Source organism: Peromyscus maniculatus, chromosome 18 (genome assembly GCF_049852395.1).
Source record: "Peromyscus maniculatus bairdii isolate BWxNUB_F1_BW_parent chromosome 18, HU_Pman_BW_mat_3.1, whole genome shotgun sequence".
NCBI lineage: Eukaryota > Metazoa > Chordata > Mammalia > Rodentia > Cricetidae > Peromyscus > Peromyscus maniculatus.
Window position 1 is genome coordinate 4856204 of NC_134869.1, and position 23110 is coordinate 4879313.

Sequence of the window (23110 nt, forward strand, 5' to 3'; positions counted from 1 at the left end):
AGGGCAAAGCAGGAAATGGAGAACACAAGGACCTAACACTTACCCTGACAAGAGCCAGAGACAAAACAAGGAGAGAAGAAGACCTGGGACATTCTCATAAATGAAAGAGGCCAAAGACAAATCAAGAAAAAAAATTGGCTGCTTAAAATCCTTACCCTGACAAAGTATGGACCTAAACAAGAAGAGATTTGGGCCACATCATAACCTTAATGCTGACAAAGGCCAGGCCAAAACCAAGCAAAGTAGTGGGACAGAGTCCCATTCTAGCTTTGAAATGCCTGGGTCCTAATCAAGAAGAGATATGGGGCTGAGCTACCCCTAAAATAACACCCAGAGAAAACCAAGAAAACAGCCATACCCAGCTCTAATCCTTATTCTGAAAACACCAAGGACCAAATGAAGAAGTAGGTCTGGGGTAAGTAATGACTGGGAAGAATTCAGAGCTCATACAAAGCTCATAGAACAAACCAGGCAAAACCAAAAGTGGAAATGTTACAGGCCAACCATTGACCTTGATGAAGATTAAACACAAACCCAAAAATCAAGTTAGCTCGTGCCAACCCAATTAGAGATATGTGGTCAGACTTAATGTTGACCCTAGGAAGTGCAGTTTGAAGAGACAATTTAAATGGAGCCTGCTCCAACCACAATGGAAAACTCTTCCTAGGCCAAACACTAATATCAAGTAGCCAGGGACCAATCTCTGTGTGAAATGAGTCCAGGCAATCCAAGAAGGGAAGCATGCCTGTCCATTGACTGCTATCAGTGGAGACCTGCAGCCTACTGAGGAAGAATTAAACTCAGAAGCCCTGAACTTTAAGGGTGTTTGGGCAGAATACTCTCTTCTTCATCCAACACTCTAACCAAAAGGGAGCCTGGAACACCATGTTCCAATGGAGCCAATGGCTCCCTTACAGATGAAACCGAATGGACATCATTAACATATTTGGTAGTTAGAGGGAACCTTGAGGCACTCTGATCCCAGATCTTGATTTCAATTGATATTTTACAGTCAATCAAAGCCTCAAAAGAGACACACAGAAGAATGTTTGTTGAAAATCTTAGACTGACAGACTTCATCTACAGATATAAGTTGACATCCTCAGTACCAACTGTGAGGATCAGAAACATTTCACTTATAACACATACCATCCTCAATACATGCAAGCCAGGATGTGCTACTCACCCATATGATCCAAGCTCTCATTAGAATAACCAATGAATACGGACATAGTATAATACAAATGGTGTTATACTACTGCATGCTGTTGTGGCCTGATAAAACTTCAAATCTTGACTTCAGCCGATAATTTTAGGAATAAACAAGTCTCAAAAATAACATAGGAGTAACCCTTCCTCCCATGAAGCTTGGACTAACCCAAAATCTGCTTCAATAATTCTTTTTGACTTCTTTAACAGAAAAAGATGTTTAAAAGAAACATGTTCCATAGTTTCTTTTTTTCTTACAAGATTTCAGAGAGTTGAACTTAATATAAAATATTATATCAAGTGTGGAAATGATTTCTCAAAGAAGGATCCCATTGTATTATTTTTTTACAGTCCCAGGATGATGTGTAATACCAATCACCAAAGCATTAACAAATAAAGACTTTTCTCACACATTGTCAGACTTCCTCCTATATTTAATTTTCTTTATTCTGATTTTTCTTGATTAACATTCTGGAGTGAAACATCCCATCCTGACCTTTCAACTGCAGGCACTTCTACATTTCATTTCATCAACTTGCTGCATCTCCACTTTAATTAAAGGATTCCAGACAAGTTATTTAATGGGGTGTCCTTGTGATGCTGAGCCCAATGCGAGGGAACCACCTATTAAGTTTGCTGTCTTTATAAAAATAACATCCCCAGAGGCAAACTCGATCAGTCTATCACATTCTAGAAAAGCCTATGACGTGGCATCAGACATTGGTAGTTTTAAATCCTCCATTTCCTTCTGATTTTTCTCTAAAATATGTCCTTAAAAATTTGGCTATGGGGATTTAGCTCAGTGGTAGAGTGCTTGCCTAGCAAGTACAAGGCCTTGGGCTTGGTCCTCAGCTCTGAGAAAAAATGGTATAAATGTAATCTTCAGTGTATCTAGCCTGTTAATATTTCTGGACCAGAAACTCTTGCCTCTCCATTATAATAATCCATATCACCATGCTAGAACTCAATCTGTTTTGCCACAACCTTTCTGTATCATCTGCTGTATTCAGGTTTCCTTGTTCCTCTTCTAGAGTTCTATACAATACCTGGAACATTTATTTAGAAAGGTTCTTGGGAGACTAGAATGCCAAGGCTCCCTGGATGACCAGGATATGTCCCACATCACCTCACATATCAGCATAAAGAAAAAGTGGGACCACAGAGACAATTGGAATGGAACTAAATGTGAAGGCTATATCTGGGAACCAGAAGTCATAGAATTGTCCAGATTCAAAGGTCCACAGATGCTGAAAGAAAAAATTCTGAGTTCTTCACCCAGATCTAGTTCTCTGACCAATGTGAAAAAAAGGACAAATGTTCCAAGTCCATTCTCCCTTTGGAGGACTCAATAACCACTGTAGTGTATAGACTGAAAAATTGTATGTATTCCTGTCTGTCTATCTATCTATCTATCTATCTATCTATCTATCTATCTATCTATCTATCTATCTATCTATCTATCTATCTAACTTTCCATCACCTATCTCTATCAATCCATCCTCTATTTACCCCTATCCATCCATCTTCTCCTACTATTACTCTTCCTCTTCTATTCCTCCTTTTTCTTGATCTTCCCTTATTCATCCAGGATATTATAACCACTTTTGCCTCCCTGAGTTTTTACAGGGCCTTAGAAAATATTAATTACATCATAACAAAAAACTTTTCTCTGTGGGTTTCATTCTCCATATTTCCCCACCCCAAGTCTTTGTAATCCCTGTCTTCCCCAGAACTTGCTAAAATGTGACATTCCTCAGATCTCTGACACTGTGAAACTAAAAATCTTGTGTAAAAGTGCATTTGTTAAAAAATGTGAGTTGTGCTTAAAACCAGCCCCAAACAAACATCTAACAACTTTATACTTTAGGAACTTGCAAACACACCATCTGAGTTTTTTTCTTTATATGCCAAATGCAATTTACATATAATGAATTCAATGAGTTGATATATTCAATGTATATTAGTTCTCTGCCATGAAGTTCACAAATACGTTTTCTGACTAAATAAATTTTTGTTAAAAAATAAAATAAGTAGAGATTTCTAAATGGAAATGGAAAGATATACAGAAAGCCAAAAAATAGAGTTAATCATAAGTTAGAAGTTTTATGGAAGATAAAAAAATCAAGATCAGATATGAAACTGCTGTATTTATTAAAATTCCTTAGGCCAAAATTCAGTACACTTGTATACAATTAGAATGTAATTCTCTGTTTGGAATAACGGTGACAGAAGAGGCCACTAAGGTTCAACCCTTTATACAAAGAAAAGGAAAACCCATGCTAGAACATTCATTTGATAGCCTTAAAATGGACTGCAAAAAGAGCTTGTCTTAGTCAGGGAGTAAGTATTCTTTCTCTCAACTACTTGAATTAGAAAAGACTTTCAAAAGATCAATGAAACCTCCTGGCAAAGCTTGGCTCATGGCATTGTAGGCTATGAGAACAGATGAGATCAATCTGAGTGCAATAGAAGTGGGAAAGTAGGTCATGCACTTACTTAAACCTCCTTGAAATACAGGCTATGTAATCTACTGATACCTGAAAGAAATTATTTCCTGATGGACTGGCTCACAGGAAGCATTGTGGATGCTTGGTTATCACAAGCAGAGGTATCACACACCCACTGGAAGATGATGAAGGAAGGATGGTGTTTTTCTGATAAAATATGAGAGAAGCAGTGCTTTACGGCCAATTCACTGGGCATGATAGAGCACTGAGCTGTGCTCACAGAAGAGGTCCAACATAAAATGGTTGATTCCCCAGGGACTTCAGGACTGGTGTTTGCCTTCAGTGCCTTTGCAGAGCTCCAAGGGAGAATGTGAACTTGTAGAAACAACTAACATTTTAAGGAACGGGTCAAGTGTTGTGTAGCAATTTTCCTTTTTATGACATGAAATACTTTTCCATTATTTTTGAGATTATAATTACATTATTCTCCTCTTTTTCATCCTTCTGAATCCTCACTATACTCCACCTAGTCATGAGGTTCCATATCTGCCTCTCACTCTTTTAGAGTCCCCCCACAAAGGAAAGAAAAGGGGAATATAAATGAGACAATATAAACAATAATTAAAAAGAAGAAAAAGTAAAGCACTTCACTCCCCCAACCCCCATCTTTCCCACCTCTCCATCATCTCTCCATCATCTTAGTGGCATTAGGAGCTGCTGTATCTCATGCAGGTCTAGCATTGATGGTGTACTGAAGCCAGGGGCCTTGAACCTGACCAACATCTCATTACACCACGAACATTTGCAATTGAAGCTGTTGGACTTTCCCTCCTTTTGTTCTGTCGACTCACATCTCCAACTTTAATTGTGGATTTGTCAGTTTCCATCCACTTTCTCATCCAGGTTGGAGGATTCGTAGTTAAATACTTTTCAAGTGGAGTGTTCTGTCTGCCTGGAAAATTGACCCCTTTTCACCACACACATGTGTATTATAATATTTGTGTTATTCATAATAGATACTTTCCCTAGTAAAACTTATTGTTCAGCAGTTTACTTTGGTGGTAACATGGGTACTAGGACATTTTAAAGAACTCTACCTTTTCCTGACTCCTTACTCTGATACTCTGCCCATACATTTGTTTTCTATTCATCATAGAGTGAAATCTTTTGTGGTTGTTTATCTAGTCTGGCAATTTCTCTCTCATCTAGACCTTTATGTTTAATGCAATTACATGGTTAGTTTGAGTCTTCTGTCTTGATAGTTTTAACTTTACACATTCTGTCCAGAATGTCTTTCTGTGTCTGCTTTTGGGTTTTTATTCTATTTATCCCCTCACCTAGCTTGTTATTTAGACATCTTTTAAAAAAAAATGAATAGGTTTTTTTAGGCACTGGAGGCCCATGGGCTACTAGACTCAGAGCTCCTTCCTTGGTGACTTATGTCACAAGCTGCCAGACCTCTGGAGCTCGTCTATTATGTGTTGTGTCAGCCAGACCAAGTAATAGTTTGTAGTTTATAGATTATTCATGCCAAAACAGATTATTCTGTCTTTTGTTATGGTGAACTTCAAAGCTTTTGTAATCCTTCTTAATTAAATATACATGACGTATGACAATGTGGTGATGGAATTTATGCACACTGTAACTTTCAGTGACTAAAACTAATGAAATGCTAAGAAAGCCCTTATAATGTTTAAATTTTATGCAGATTTATTTGCATCAATTTTATACAACTCAGATTTCTTACGTGGTCCAATTATTTTATATACTACTGTAAATCTTTTAGGATTCTGGGTTCCAGAATGACCTTATAGTACTTATAATTTATTAATTACACTCCTTTATTCTTACAACTGAGAGTGTGAGAATGAACTGACATCATGTACAGCATCCATGCAACCCTCTCTGCCTCTCTGGTTCCAGAAAACTCAATAGGGAAATTTGGAGAGAATACTATTAAAATTCCACATATGTGTTTATAGGGGGAGGTATGTGCATAGGAGAGCAGTTCCCACAGAGATAAGGAGAGGCTCCAGATTTCCTGGAACTAGAGATATTGGTGTTTGATTATGAATCACTGCGATGGGTGATGGAAACTGAACTCAGGTTCTTTGAAAGAATACAGTGTGTGTTTTTCTGTGAGGCCAACTCTAGCCCCATCATTCAAACATTTTAAGAGAAGTTTAGAAGATAGTAAAAATGTAGTCATTTTGTTTAGTTTTATTAAAATCTATAAGCCCTTATGCATATAAGTAATTCTTTTTTGTTTTGTTACTTCTAAAATTAATCTTGTTATTCTGTACATATTAATTATACAAAGTCACTAATTTGTTCATATACATCCCCTCACTACCTGTTATACTCCCTCCATCTAAAATATGTGCCCTCACGCTTCCTCAAAAATTTTCCTCCTACTTTGATATTTTTTCTAGATTCCATTTATGAGAGAAGATATGGGATATTTGTATTTGGATAATTGTCTATTTCTTAAGTTTGATGATAAATAGTTATAGTAATTTTCTTGAGGATTATGTGATTAATTTTTTTCTATAGTTTTTCTTTATTGAATTATCTTGCATTATTTGTGTATATCATGCTTTCTTTATCCATTAGTATATTGGTGGTCTTCTAAGCTCATTCCATAAATCATCTGTGTTGTAGGTAGCACAATGATAAAAATTACACACAAACTCACATACACACATATACATGATTCAGTACAGTGAGTTCACTTTTAGAAGTAGGCACACCCAGAAGTGACACAGCTGGTATGTCTATGTTAAATTTTCATTCATAACCATCATTATAGCATCCACAGTACCCAGGATGTTTATTTTACAATAAACACCGCATATATGCTCTTTTTTTACACTTCCTGTGCAGCATTAAACAATTAGATTTGGTGAAAATTGTAATCATTAAAAAGACACTTAGAGCTGGAATTATGGGGCAATCTAAATATTATTCATCACCACAGGATCATTTGTCCTCTTCTGTGTTTACATTTTTTATATTTTACTAGTGTGAGAATGGGTCTGGGGACCCAAGAAAATGACCACATAATCTGTAGTGTTTGAGCCAGGCTATATGTCCTGCTGCAAATTTATTTTAATGCAAGTGATTGCCATGCCTTCCTTACTCTGAGTGGTTAGAGCTTGACCTCATATTACTGCATGGCTGGTTCCCTCAAAGTGGTCCACTTGGTAAGCAGAATGCACTTGTGAGTACCTAGTATAACTTTGCACACATATTTGTATCTCACATATATGTTGGCATTTGAGATACTGTCTCAGATACGGTCATTATGAAAAATTGTTTTCAGCATGCAAGAAAATGAAACTCTGTTCTTTATCTTTTACCATATGCAAGCTCTGCACCAAATGCATCATAGATGTCAAAATGAGACCTGATACCCTGAAATTGTCAAAGGTCACAGTAGCGATAATACTCCCACTTCCAAGAACAGGTAAGCGATTTCTGAGTAGGACTCTTATCCAATAGTAAATGAGACCAAATTCAACAAATAGGATCTTATGAAATATGACTTTTTATTTCAGCATAAGAAAATATAATTTAAGTGGTGGCCTACAGAATATGAGAAAATCATTGGGCAAATAGAGAGTGTGATAAGGTGGGGTGAGAGAGGTACTTACTCTCTTTTGGTGGAGTATTTCATAGGGTTAAGAAGTATTGGCTGGGGCTGGAGAGATGACTCAGGTGTGACGAACAGTGACTGCTCTTCTAGAGGACTCAGGTTCAATTCCCAGCACCCACATGGCAGCTCCCAACTGTCTGTAGTTCTAGTTCCAGGGGACCTTTGCACAGACACACACAGGCAAAACACCAATGTACATAAAATAAATAGAATGAGCTGGGCGGTGGTGGTGCACATCTTTAATCCCAGAACCCAGGAGGCAGAGGCAGACAGATGTCTGTGAGTTCAAGGCCAGCCTGAGCACTCGGGAGGCAGAGGCAGGCGGATCTCTGTGAGTTCGAGGCCAGCCTGGTCTCCAAAGCGAGTTCCAGGAAAGGCGCAAAGCTACACACAGAAACACTATCTCGAAAAACCAAAGAAAGAAAGAAGGAAGGAAGGAAGGAAGGAAGGAAGGAAGGAAGGAAGGAAGGAAGGAAGGGAGATAGATCGATAGATAGATAGATAGATAGATAGATAGATAGATAGATAGATAGATAGATAGATAGATAGATAGATAGATAGATGATACATAGAATAATTGGCTTCCTACTCTGCATCTCTGATTTTTCAGCTTTTACCCCAATATCTGACTCTGGGTGATCACCTGCAGCTTCAAGTGACTATGTTCAAGACTGACTATGAACATACCTATCTGTCCTGAACCAGACAGCTGGAAGAGGCAGCCTGTTGGTGGAAGACAAAGCCTACTAAGCCTTTGTCTCAGTACAGAAAATAAAAAGGATGCCAGAAGTTGGCCATTTGTATTACTTATCAGTTCCCCTTTATCTGTCTGCTTCCCAGGGAAGACTGTGGAATTCCTATTTCCTCAAATTAATGAGTTTATTGAGATTAATACAGGAGAATAAGTATGGAATTAATTATAAGAACATGAATATCTGTAATGTGAGGCATCACAATGTCTCACATTAAAATGGGTGACTCATGAAGACTAGAATTCTGAATGTGTCTGCATGACTTGTTTGCAGCTGAATGAGACAGAGGGTCTCATTTCTTCAGTTGTCCTTAGTTACCACCTATTTAACCTTGGGAATAGAAGGATCTTGTTAATCCTGTAAGTTTCAGCTTTCCCAGAGTATTATGTACCTCCATAGAACTTTCGGAGACTTAAGGAAAGAGCCCTACCCAGGGAAGAGCACACTAGTTGGATACTCAATATCAAATGATCAATCCTAACAACATATATTCTAGCTATACAGAATGATTGGTTTACATTTAGGAATATATAACTACACACATATACACATATATGTATATATGTATAAGCTTATAACAGCAATTAATGAAAAGGCAGGTCATAAATTAGAAAGAGAGCAAGGAAGAGTATAGGGAAGATTTAGAAGGATAAGTGAGAAGAGAAAATACTGTGATTATAATCTCAAAAATAACAGAAAAGAATATCATATCATAATAAGGAAAATTGTTATACAACACTTCACCCTTTCCTTAAACTGTTAATTGTTTCCACAAGATCACTTTCTTCCATTGGGCTCTGCAAAGGCTGGAGAGCCACAAACCAGTCCTGAAGTCCCTGATGAAGCAACCATTTAATTTTCATCTCTTCTTTAAGCACAGCTCCATCATGCCCAGTGAATTGGCTATAATGTACTGCTTCTCGCATACATATATTTTTCTTTCTTTTTTTCATTAAGAATTTTTTTCATTTTATATAACAAGCACAGATACCCCTCTCTTCCCTCCTCCTGCTTTTCCAGTATTTCCCCCTTCAACCCACCCCGTACTCCCTCCTCCAACAAGGTAAGGCCTCTCATGGGGAGTCAGCAGAGACTGGTCCATTCAGTAGAGGCAGGTCCAAGACCCTCCCTCTTCATCCAGGCTGTGCAAGGTGTACCACCATAGGTAGTGAGCTCCAAAAACTAGCCCATGCACCAGGGATGGATCCTGATACTACTGCCAGGGGACTCCTTAAGCAGATCAAGCTAAACAACTGTCTTGATTATGCAGAGGGCCTAGTCCAGTCCCACAGAGGCTCCATAGCTGTTGGTCTAAAGTTCATGAGTTCCTTCTAGTTTGATTTGGTTGTCTCTGTAGGTTTCCCCATCATGATCTTGATGCCTCTTTGCTCATAGAATCCTCTTCTCTCTCTTTGACTAGACTCCCAGAGTTTGGCCTGGTGTTCGGCTGTGGATCTCTGGATCTGCTTCCATCACTTACTGGATTAATTTCTCTATGATGACAGGGTATTCACCAATCTGATTACTGGACTAAGACAGTTCAGACACTCTCTCCACTATTGCTAGTCATCTAAGCTTAGGTCATCCTGATGGAGTCCTGGGAACTTCCCTAGCACCCAGTTACACCCTATCCCCATGATTTCTCCCTCTATCATGGTATCTCATTGCTCTTTCACTATGTCCCTGTTCCAGATAGACCATCCTGTTCCCTTATTGTCTCATCCCCAACCCCCTACCCTCCATCACCCCCCTCCTCCCCAGTTTCCTCATGGAGATCTCATCTATTTTCCCTCCCAGGGTGATCCATGTGTCCCTCTTAGGGTCCAACTTGTTACCTAGCTTCTCTGGAGCTGTGGGTTGTAGTCTGGTTATCCTTTGCTTTACATCTAGTATCCACTTATGAGTGAGTACATATCATGTTTGTCCTTCTGAGTCTGGGTTACCTCACTCAGGATAACATTTTCTAGTTCTATCCATTTGCCTAAAAATTTCATGATGTCATTGTCTGTTACTGCTGCATATTATTCCATTATGTATATGTACCACATTTTCTCTTCAGTTGAGGGTCTTCAAGGTTGTTTCCAGGTTCTTGCTATTACAAATAATGCTGCTATGAATGTAGTTGAGCATGTATCCTCGTAGTATGACTGAGCATTCCTTGGGTGTATGCCCAAGAGTGGTATAGCTGGTTCTTGAGGTAGATTCATTCCAAATTTTCTGAGAAACCTCCATACTGATTTCAAAAGTGGCTGTACAAGTTTGCATTCCCACCAACAGTCGAAGAGTGTTCCCATTGCTCTGCATTCTCTCCAACATAAGCTTTTATCAGTGTTTTTAACTTAGCCATTCTGACAGGTATAAGATGATATCTCAGGGTCATTTTGATTTGTATTTTCCTGATGACTAAGGATGTTGAAAATTTCCTTGACTGTCTTTTGGTCATTTGAGATTCTTCTGTTGAGAATTCTGTTTAGATCTGCACCCCATTTTTAATTTGATTGTTCAGTATTTTGATATCTAGTTTCCTGAGTTCTTTACATATTTTTTAGGTCATCCCTCTGTCAGATGTGGGGTTGGTGAAGATCTTTTCCCATTCTGTAGGCTCTCATTTTGACTTATTTACTGTGTCCTTTGCCTTACAGAAGCATCTCAGTTTCGAAAGGTCCCATTTATTAATTGTTGCTCTCAGTGTCTATGCTACTGGTGTTAGATTTAGGAAGTGGTCTCCTGTGCCAGTGCATTCAAGACTACTTCTACTTTCTCTTGTATCAGGTTCAATGTAACTGGATTTATGTTGAAGTCTTTGATGCACTTGGACTTGAGTTTTGTGCACGGTGACAGATATGGATCTATTTGCAGCCTTCTGCATGTTGACATCCAGTTATACCAGCACGATTTCTTTTTTCCATTGTGTAGGTTTGGCTTCTTTGTCAAAAATCAGGTGTTCCTAGGTATGCAGATTAATGTCAGTATCTTAAATTCAATTGATTGGTCCACATGTCAGTTTTATGCCAATACTAAGTTGTTTTTATTACTGTAGCTCTATAGCAAAACTTGAGGTCAGGGATGGTGTTGTCTCCAGTGGTTGCTTTATTGTACAGGATTGTTTAAGCTATTCTGGGTTATTTGTTTTTCTATATGAAGTTGAGTATTGTTCTTTCCAGGTCTGTGAAGAATTGTGTTGGGATTTTGATTGGGAACGCATTGAATCTGTCGAATGCTTTCGGTAAGATTGCCATTTTACTATGTTAATATTACCTATCCATGAGCATGGGAGATTTGTCCATTTTGTAATAACTTCTTCATTTTCTTTCTACAGATACTTAAAATTCTTATCATACAGATCTTTTACTTGCTTAGCTAGAGTTACCCCAAGGTGTTTTATATTATTTGTGGCTATTGTGAAGGTGATGTTTTTCTGATTTCTTTTCAGCCCATTTATCACTTGTATATAGGAGAGTTACTGTTTTCTTTTTGAGTTAGTCTTGTATCCTGCTGCATTACTGAAGGGGTTTATCAGCTGCAGGCATTCCCTGTTAGAGTTTTGGGGGTCACTTATGTAGACTATCATATCATCTGGCAATAGAAAAAGTTTGACTTCTTCCTTTCCAATTTGTATCCCCTTGCTCTCCTTTTGTTGTCTTATTGCTCTAGCTAGGACTTTGAGTACATATTGAATAGATATGGGGAGAGTGGACAGCCTTGCCTTGTTCTTGATTTTAGTGGAATTGCTTAGAGTTTCTCTTCATTTAATTATATGTTGGCTGTTGGCTTGTTGTAAACTGCCTTTATTAGTTTTAGGTATGTTCCTTGTATTCCTGATCTCTCCAAGACCTTTATCATGAAGGGGTGTTACTTTTGAGACTTCTTTGTTCCTAAAAATATCAGTTGGAATCAAGATTTGGAATTTTATCAGGCTACAACATCGTGCAGTATAACACCATTTGTATTATGCTATGTTCATATTCATTGGTTACCCAGATGGGAGCTTGGATCATATGGTGAGTAGCACATCCTGGTGTGCATGTATTGAGGATGGTATGTCTTGTAAATGAAATGTATGTGTTCCACACAGTTGGCACTCAGGATATCAACTTATATCTGTATATTAAGTTTGAGTGGCTAAGATTTTCAACAAACATTCTTCCGTGTGTCTCTTTTGAGGCCTTGATTGACTATAAAATATCAAGGTCTGGGATCAGAGTTCCCTCTAACTACCAAATATGTTAATGATGTCCATTTGCTTTCATCTGTAAGGGAGCCATTGGCTCCATTGAGAACATGGTATTTCTGGATCCCTTTTGATTAGAGTGTTAGATGAAGAAGAAAATATTCTGCCCACACATCCTAAAGTTCAGGGCTTCTGAGTTTAATTCTTGCTCAGTAGGCTGCAGGTCTCCACTGACAGCAGTTTATGGTCAGGCATGTTTCTCTTCTTGCATTGCCTGGACTTCTTTCACACAGGTCTTGGTCCTTGGCTACTTGATCAGTGTTTGGTCTAGGAAGAGTTCATTGCGGTTGGAGCAGGCTCCATTTAAATTATCTCTTCAAACTGGACTTCCTAGGGTCAACATTAAGTCTGGCCACATATTTCACATTGGGTTGTCAGGAGCTCCCTTGATTTTAGGGTTTGTGGTTTCTCTTCATCAAGGTCTGTGGTTGGCTTGTAACATTTGATTTTGCCTCAGACCTCCTTCATTTGGTGCTTGGTGTTTTCAGAATAAGGATTAGGCCTGGGCATAGATGTTTTCCTGGTTTTCTCTGGGTGTTCTTTCTTTAAGGGGATGGCCCAGTCCCACTTCTCTTCTTTATTAGGCCCCAGATATATTCATAGCGAGGACTGGAATCAAGCCCACTAATTTTCTTGGTTTTGGCCTGGTCTTTTTCAGCCTTAAGGTTATGAAGTGTCCCGCATCTCTTCTTGCTTAGGCCCATACTTCATCAGGGTAAGGATTATAGACAGACAGTTTTTTTTTTCTTGGCCTCTTTCATTTAAGAGAATGTCCCTGGTATTCTTCTCTCCTTGTTTTGTTTTTTAAACATCTCAATCTAGTCTTAAGTTATTATTTTTTTTTAAGATTTATTTATTTATTATTATGTGTACAGTATTCTGTCTGCATGTGTCCCTGCAGGCCAGAAGAGGGCACCAGATCTCATTACAAGTGGTTGTGAGCCACCATGTGGTTGCTGGAAATTGAACTCAGCACCTATGGAAGAGCAGTCAGTATTCTTAACCACTGAGCCATCTCTCCAGCTCCCAATCTTCTCTCCTTGTTTTTTCTCAGGCTTTTGTCAGGGTAAGTGTTAGGCCCCTGTGTTTCCTTTTCTTGCTTTGTCCTGGCCTCTCATGTCAGGGATTGGCCTGGGCCTATGACCTTTCTTCATTTGGCCCAGTCTTCAGGGTCAGAGTTATGCTGAGGCCAACTTCTCATCTTGGTGAGGGTCCTGGCTTTAGTCCAGGTAAATTTGAGGCATGGATATTCTCCTTTTCTTTCTTGGAGCCAGATCTTTTTCTTCTGAGGGATATGGTAGTACTCATTTGCCGTTTGGTTGGGGCCAGCTCCCTTCAGGATCCAGGTTAGGCATGGCCATCCTTTTCTTTTCTTTTTGTTGCATTATATTTTGTTACTTTTCCTTCTCCTTTGGCCTTGGCTCTTCCATTTAATGGACTGGCCCAGGGATACCTCTGTTTTTCCTCTGGGTCAGAGCTTATTCAGCTTCAGGTTTTGGTGCAGGCCTCTTTTAGGTCAGGGTTTGGAAATTTTATTCTTAGGGTTGGTCTCTGGCTTTTCTGGATAAGGGAAAGCCATTGCTAATTTAGGCTTTATTCCTGGTCTTCATCAGGTTCATCCTTAGGCCTTGGAATACTTTTGTCTTGACATCTTGGTTTAATGGTTAATCCTGGACTACTTTCACTTTAGGTACTTAGCATGGGCTTCTTCAGGGACCATGTTAGCCTGGGCTATTTTCAGGGTATGGCTCTATCCAGGCAGTTTTTGTGTTAGAGTTAAGCCTGCTTACATTGATATTCTGGAACTCTCTAGTACCCGTTTCTCTTTAGGATTGAAGCAGTGAATACATTTGAGTCCAGGTTTGCCTGAAGCTACTTTGTAATTTGTAATTAGCCTTGGATTATGCTCAGCCTTTCTGAAAAAAAATAACATGTGGATATTGGTAGAGGACTGTATCTACAGCCCTTCTCTTATATCTCATGTATATTCTGAGGAACATTGGCACTTTCCAAGGGAAGTTGGCACAGACACCAACACACACAGCACAGACTCCAGATAAAATAAACTACATATTACACAAACAGAAAGGTGAAGTAGGGGGGAGACAGTGGTGCTTGGGAGAGTCCTTCCTGCTGCATTGGTGACTGTGGTCATGGTAAAGAGGCACCCGGAGCTCATGTGGAAAATTGTTGCTTCTCAGTAAAGATAACAAACTAGAGTCCCAACAAGGTCCCTTCTGCATTTCCTTCATTCTTTGATCTACTCCCATGAAGGCATATCACAGGCAGTTAATATAACAGCAGAGGATGGTCCTCCATTGATTTAGAGGCTTCCTTGTTAGGCACATGAGGGTTGTGCAGATCTTCATGGGGCCTCTTATGCAGTGTGGGCATGGTGTCCCCTACTGTATGTCATTCATGGCATGCACTATGAGGGTGCTCCTTTGGTCCTTGCTATGGAAACACTTATCAAAATGTCATTTCTTTTCTGCCTTGAAAACCCCTGGAACAATGAACCATGCCTTAGTGATCCCTTTCAAGAAAGCTCCTTGTCGTGTCCACTCAATGATGTTCGATCAGGTCTTCCCACAAAGAATGTCTGCACTGACTTACCAGAAATTGATTCCTACTCACATTATTATTGTTGTGAATCACAGGCCACTTTAATAGAGTGAGCTGCCAACCTATCAAGGGCACACATGTAACCATGACAATGATTCCTTATGGAGTGTCACAGAGGCCAGGCCTCACTCTGCTCAGGGGAGCACAAAGGTGGTCAAGCTATGCATATGTTTTTGGACTGTTAATTAGGGAAGGTGCCCGAAGGCTACTGCTATCGTCATTGCTTGGGGACAGCTTTCTATCCAATCATCCTTTCCTACTACAGGAGTTCACTGCTGAGAAGAGGAAGGTCAGTGGGGATGGGGCAGACTCAGGCCATATGTACACAGTTCAAATACTGGTCTATCATTTCTGATGCTCATTCTATCATCAAGATTCTCTGATCATGAGGCTGGTATTGTGCCATTTGCAGTACCTGGGGCTTGGGGAACAGAGCTGTTTGAAATTTGCCCTCCAGGCTGTCCCTTCACCAACATTAAACACGACTTGAAGTGGGATTGACCAGAAAGCAGAAAGCCATGAGGCTGTCCCTACCTCCTCTCCTCATGGTAGTTGATGACTTCTGAGGCTGTCACTCACTGGGTAGCAGTGTAACAGCAGTTCATCCTGTCCCATTTTGGAAAGTGGAGTCCTGGGACAGGTGCTGACTCTGCCTCAGCTGTTGTCACCCTTTCTAACAAATGCTAGTGGAGATTAGTAGTAGAAAACAATGGACATATCTCACTTTGAGAAAACCCCTTCCCAATCTCCCATTGTCCTTTGCCTTCATGCCTCTCTCCTTCCCTGACAGTTTATCTCTCAAGGCTGGTCTCAGATTTTCTGCAATACTTCTAACTCAGTCTCCTTAATGTTGGGTTTCCCTTTTATTTATTCATTTATATATTTATTTATTTATTTATTTATTTATTTATTTATTTATTTATTTATTACCATGGATGCTTTTTTCTTGCCCTAATATGACATTTAAGGGTAGTGGGAAGGAAACATCTTAGAGATCTGAAGAATTAGTCAAAGCATCACAGTGTTCCATTCTATCTTATGAGGATGGAAACCTACACTTAAGAATTGTGGCATGCAAAAAGAAAGAAAACAAAATTGAATTAACATGTTTTTCTACTGGTCCTCAACCAATAAAATCTCAGTTATAAAAGAAAATCTCTTCCTGTTATCTCTAGATGAAGTTATGTAAGCATTATGCTATCCTCAAAGCCAAAAAGGATTTAGGGAGGGTGGCCTCAATAAAACCAGCTGTCTAATCACAGAGCTTGAAATGCTTTTCCTGTCTGCAGCAGGTGAATCCGGAAGAAGAGAATTTACAGGGTTGCCCAGCAGGGATGCCTCTTTGCTGTCTCAGCCTGGATGCCTGTGGTAACAGTTACAGTAGGAACGCCCCACCTGGAAGTCTTCCAGTCGACATCATTGTATCCTGGGAACCCACAATTTCCTGGTCTTCACCAAGTTCTGGATAGCCAGTAAGTGTTTTTAGTTTTACTTGATGGTGATGATTTACTATAATCTGAAAGTGCAGTAGAAGAGGAAAGAGAATCAGAAAACTTACATATGCTTGGTGTCAAATGTTATCTGAAGGGCTTAACATGTGACATAGATTGTAGATATCCATCTAAGAAAGATCCTGAAACATGTACACATTGTTAGCAACATCTTAGACAACATCAGTATTCTAGAAGCATGGAAATTCCATGCACAGAATGCAGCATGATCAAGCATGCCCCACCCAAAAGTAATAGTGCCACTAGCCCATCATAAAGGATCAGGGCACCATCAGTGTTGTGCCACAATACACACATGATTTTTCACACACTATACTCAGATATATGTGCCCACATTCATACATTTAGAAACATGTATTTGTCTACAACTTTGCATGCACACCCACATGCACCCACACACACCCATATGCAGACACATAGAAATATTCATTAAATTAATTAGATGTACAATAATTTGGCATGACAAAAATAAAAAGAAACAAACAATCCTTGTGGTATTGGTACGCATGTGTATGGTATGCATGTTGGATACAGAACTATGGGTATAGTTATGTGCATATTTTTATAAGTATCTATATGGTATACATAATATGTACAACCATATCTAATTGCATATACATGTGCATATAAATATAAAGATAAACTGAAGTCTCAACTCCCAGACACCAGCCAAGGAGGCAGCAGAACTTTCTGAGTGGCCACCTTGCTGTGTTAGCTCTTTTCTACCTTCAACTCTGAGTACCTGTTATGTTTGTTTGAAAGGCATAACTTTTTAATTCACAACAGAGACACTGTTTTGCCTTACCAGAAAATATGTAAAATGTAACTTTCAAAAAAAAGAAACATGAGAAATAATCTTTGCTTTCAGTATCTAGAAATGAATATCAAAACTTCCTTCAACGCTTTTTTCTATAACTGTATATCATTTCAATACTTATTTTTTAAATTTTAAATTTTTTATCCCCTGAATAATGCAGTCTTCAATATATATATAAATCCTGAGGTATCATTCTCCATGATGATAGTGGCCACCACTGTCTCTATCTAAAACATCTTCTAGTTGCCTAGAAGTTGAGTTGTTAATTCCTGCATGGACTAGTTTATGTTTCTGTGTAGACTTAGGAAACATTTATTACACTAGGCTTTGAAGACACGGAGGTAACTAGGGTGAGTAGCATGGGAAGGAGATGGCTTGGGTGAGCTGACTGCATGTGTTGGGAAAGTTCTAGTTCAATGGGTGAAAGGTCATGTCTGAAGTAATAGGAGGCAAAAAGGCAGAGCACAAGAGAAAGGTATTTCTGATTGCACGCTGCTACTCAGTGTAGAACAACAGATCAGCTCTTACCCACTGCATGACACATGGCTGTCCCAGATTTCTACTTAGCATGGGGAAATGATTGTCCTTGGCTTGCTCTACGGTGGTGTCTATAAAGATGATACAGGTCTAAAAGCATTTGTAACAAATACACCTAAATGTACAAACCCTTACAAGGTATTTTGCATCAGAGCTGGTTTATACCAAAGTCCATGCTCAAAGGGTCTTCCAGAAATAGAATTCTTTCCTGAGTCCATTGTTTTCTGTGATTATGTTGGATACCTACTGTCTTAGTTAGGGTTTCATTGCTGTGAAGGGACACCATGACCATAGCAACAATTACAAAGGAAAACATTTAATCAGGTGGCTTACAGTTTCAGAGGTTTAGTTCATTATGATCATGGCAGGACAAGGAGGCATGCAGGCAGACATGGTGCTGGAGAAGGAGAAAAATGTGGAGATGAAGCTACATCTTGATCCACAGGCAGCAAATGTGCTCTGAGACACTAGACATGGCATGAGCATAAGAGATCTCAACCCTCCCCCACTGTAACATAAACCTCCAACAAGGCCACACTCCCTCCAACAAAGCCACACCCCCTAATAGTGCCAATCCCTATGAGATTATGGAGGCTTCTTACTTTCAAATTAACAAACCTCCAAGATATACTGAGAAGGCATAATAAAACACATTATGGTGGGGCTAATAGAAGATGTTTTTGAGAGGAGAGTACTTTTTTTAAAAAGAGGAGAGTCTTATCATTTGTTTCTACCCATCTTATTCCTTGTTAGGGACTCCACAACAAAACAGAGATTACCAAAAGAAAAGCATATTCACTTACCTAGTGCAAACTTTCACAGCACAAGTCTTCCTAAAGTAGAAAAAAAAAACCAAAAATTGCTTAGACATGTGATAATTTCTTCAAGATTGCTTTCATCCAGAATGTTCATTACATAGAATATCCTGTGCTTAAGAAGTAATCTTTAAATGTGCATATTTTCACATAATATTAAGTACATATTCTAATTTACAATGGAAAGAGTCAGGTACTTTAAATGTACATTAATAGCAACATTTTGACTTCACTTAATCATTATCAAATTAATTAAATATAAAAGTACATAGTACTGATGCCCAGCCATTGAGTAAGCAAAGCACTGTCTTTGAACAGGTCTCATTCTCTGGTCTATGCCACCTCTAGTCAGGCTTCCAAGTGTGAAAGACAAGAGCAAATCCTTTGACACCAACATCTCATTTGTGCCTAAAGTCTCAACAGGAAGAGCAAGCAAACAGAATTAATCCATCCCCAAGAGTCCCCATGCCTCATTCAAATGACAGTCACCACAAGCTTCACAAACTCCTGCCAAAAACTGTCCCAAGTGACACCCAGCAGCCCCAGAACACTCCTTAGTTTAGTGTGGGGTAACATCCCAGGCACAGGTCAGAATGACCCATGGAGAACATGGAGATGGTGAAAGGGCATCAGTCCTGCTGTGGAGATCATCTCAAGAGGATTACAGACCCTGCAGGCAGCTAGAGACCTGAACAAGGCTACCAAAGAAAGGGAGTCTTCCAAACACTCATCTGGTCTCATATTAGGCTTCTGTCCCCAAATTCTCCAATGTGTAGGGACAGAGGTGCCCATGGCCCCAGAATTATCGGCCCTTATTGTAGATTTTTTTATGGTTCTGATCCTTGGAGTGGCCTACAGCCTTCATGTTCACCAGAGTTCCTTCCATACCACAAAATGATGCCTTTATGCATCTCCCATGTTTCCCAATACCCGTACCCTTCTCACCTTGGAGGCCTTTCCTGATACTCAACTCCTTTTGGGCCCAGTCATTTCACTCATGGGGCATGACATTGAGCCGTGGACTCAGGGCCACAATGTGCACAATGTCTCAGGGCCAGCACTGTGCCTCTTAGAGCATGCAGTAGACCAGAGAGTTTATTCTAGAGTTGATGGAAAGTGGAATGTAATGAAACGTGTGTCAAAATGAAAGCAATAGGAATCAAGCAGATGAATGGCAAATAGTGAGGGCTTTTGGGTCATGTCCTCTCTGTGTGCCTTCATCAGTCTTCAGATGTGATGCTGCACCTTTCCTCCATGGAGAGACATGTGGTGCTTCTGACCTGCTTCAGGAAATTGTCAGGAAGACCTTTCTAGGTTTTATGAGCAGTTTCAGGGGAAGATATTAGTCCTTCCTCACATTCATTCATCCACTCAAAGAACTTCCTATGCCAAGCCCCATGTTTTGATATAGCATATTCTGAATGCCAACAAGTATGAAATAAAGCAAAAGTCTGGGTATAATTAATGACTGTGCTCATATTTGATACTGAAGTGTAACATATATATAAATTTAAAGATGCATCTCAGTATATCACATTCTCTGCATGTCATTTTGCATCAACTTTTCAGTGATTCTTGTTTTAAAGGTATCTAGAGATTGAAATGTACAAGGTACTCCATTTAAGTGGAATGTTTTTCACTAAGTCTTTGAGACAATAGTATTCTAAAACATGCAGCAACCACAAAGGCTATTTAAGTTCTGAAGTATCTTAGAAATTTTGATCCTTGTAAGAATGTTATATTGGGAGAAGTATGTGATGATTGCTGTAACTGGTTAAATGCTGAAACCTGAACTGTCCACAGGAGCCTGCACAGCACGAATGACTAATAGCCTTAGACCTGAGAAGTGCATGGGGCACATAGGACAGACTCTCAAAGGCAAAATGCCAGGAATGATCATGGCATTTCAATGACTCACCCTGGAACCTTCCTTGGTGATTTTTCACTGGTTATTTCCAGTGAACTCCCTTACCTGCATGGCAGAGTAATGTCACTTTTGCCTTTTCCCATGAATTACTCTGAATCAGCAGTTTCTTCAAGCTAGACACACAGCAACTCTCTTCCCATCAAGAATTCTTACCCGTAGCATGAGCTTTTATTAAGAGTATCATTCATTTGAAACAAAATTCTGCACAAATTTTCCCAATGCCCATTAATATTAAAATATTCTCTAAGTTTCAGAACCACAAGAAAATCCTCTAAGGCAGAAAGCCACAAGTTGATCATGAAAAGTACCAGGGAAGGGCCACTGAGATGCCTAGTTGGGTGGAAGGAAAGAGCTTACTCCTCCTAATTTGTTCATTGACCTCCATATGAACAGAATGTCAAAATGGCATGGTGTGTGTTGTGTGTTCATTCTCGCTCTATCATATGTATGTATATAAGTGTTTACCTTATTGTAAATAAGTAAATAGATACATGTTATTTTAAATTCTGATCAGATTTCCATACACTATTCATATGAAATAATTTTTAAAATAATGAAAAAAATCAATGCAGCTCACAACTGTTTGTAACTCCAGTTCCAGAGGATTTGACACCCTCACACAGACATACATGAAACCAAAACACCAGTGCATTTAAATTAGTGAATAAAAAATTAAATTTTTGTAGGAGCTAGTGGGTTCAGGAGCCCCACAAGCATGCCACAGAACTAAATAACCTAGGTTCATAGTGACTCAGAGCCTGAACCACCAACCAGGGAGCATCATGGGACTGACCTAGGCACTCTGCAGATATTTTTCAGTTGTATAACTTGGTCTTCTTGTGAGACTCCTAACAGTGGGAGCAGGGCTTGTCTCTATTGACTGCTTTTGGGACCCATCCTCCTTCTGAATTGCTATATCCAGCCTTAATAGAAGAAGTCATGCCTAGTCCTACCACAACTTGATATGACATGTCAGGCAGATATCCATAGGAGACCTGCACATTTCTGAAGAGAAGAAAGAGAAGGAGGAATGGATGTTGATCAGGAAGAGTGGAGGTGGGTGGAGGGTTGAGAAGAGAGGATGGAGGTGAAATTTTGGTTAGGATGTAAAAACAAAAATAAATAAATAAAATCATTCATTCTAAAAGAAGGGAGAATATTGATGTTTATCATATTTAAATTTGGGATACTAAAAAATGTCCCTCAAGTGACATTACCACTTATTCTAACTTTTTATTGTGTTTGTAGTTGTACAGGGATAGTTAAATAATGCTAGGCATAATTTTGAGCTGGTCTAATACGTAATGTGTTTGCTTTGTACTTGGAATAATTATATCATGTTTAGGCATTATTAGGACCTGGTTATTGTTTTACATTTAGAAATTAATCATGATATAAAAACATATAATTGTGTGCCAAATTGACATGGGGTGAAGTTGTGATAGCTATTTTTAGTTGTCAATTTTATTACATCTGGATTAACTAAGACCTCAATATGGATGGGCACACCTGTGAGTATATTTGCTTAATTTGAAGACAGAAGATCCACACAGAATCCTGCTCTTTGTGGTTGGAAGACATTAATCTGGATGTTAATGAGGAAAGTAACAACTTTAACTCAGATGTTTTGAGCCAAAACCTCATCTGTAACCTTAGCCAGGCCTTGTGCTGGAAGCCCATATACAGAAATGGAGGAAGGGAGCTTTTGCTCTTTAGCTGCTTGATCTCACCTTGCTAGCAAGTCCATTCCTTCACTGGTACTGGAGCCAACTTCTTTGGGATTCCAGACTATGCTACTGATGGGCTGAGATATCAAGCATTGTGGACTGAGCAACTACTGGATTCTTGGACTTTGACATCATAGCCAGCAAAGGTTCAATTAGCTGGACCACAGCCTCTAAGTCATTCTAAAAATAGGCTTTTGTATATATAGAAATGCATTCTAGAGTCCCTGGGTCCAGCCCGGACCCCATCCCTGGGCACCAGCCACTGCGAGGAGGCCTGCACAGCTTGGTGCTGGGTTCTGGCCACCGGACAGCTCCCCTTCTGGCCCCACCGGGAGGGATCGCCTTTTCCAAGCTCCCCCGACAGCCCCTGCAGTCTCCGCGCCCTGCCCCCACGCCCATCTGCCCGAGACTCCGGGTACTTCCTGAGATTTAGAGACCCGGCCCCCAGCTCCCAGCCTGCCCCCGACTTCCCTTCTGGACCAGAGGTGAGTCCCCGGGTCCAGCCCGGACCCCATCCCTGGGCACCAGCCACCGCGGGGAGGCCTGCACAGCTTGGCGCTGGGTTCTGGCCACCGGACAGCTCCCCTTCTATCCCCACCGGGAGGGATCCCCTTTGCCAAGCCCCCCCGACAGCCCCTGCAGTCTCCGCGCCCTGCCCCCACGCCCATCTGCCCGAGACTCCGGGCACTTCCTGAGATTTAGAGACCCGGCCCCCAGCTCCCAGCCTGCCCCCGACTTCCCTTCTGGACCAGAGGTGAGTCCCCGGGTCCAGCCCGGACCCCATCCCTGGGCACCAGCCACCGCGGGGAGGCCTGCACAGCTTGGCGCTGGGTTCTGGCCACCGGACAGCTCCCCTTCTA

At 40.1% G+C, this 23110-nt stretch overlaps 1 protein-coding gene and 1 long non-coding RNA gene across 2 annotated transcripts in view; one reads left to right on the forward strand and one right to left on the reverse strand.

The window, feature by feature from the left end:
• The window catches only part of LOC143269225 (uncharacterized), a 115901-nt gene extending 97336 nt beyond the window's left edge, over positions 1 to 18565 (forward strand). The window contains exon 3 of the long non-coding RNA XR_013045657.1: positions 16206 to 18565. This is a non-coding gene — a long non-coding RNA (uncharacterized LOC143269225). The remainder of the gene's footprint in view (positions 1 to 16205) is intronic.
• Positions 1 to 23110, reverse strand: part of LOC143269222 (zinc finger protein 431-like) — a 223037-nt gene that overhangs the window by 146495 nt on the left and 53432 nt on the right. The window lies entirely within an intron of this gene.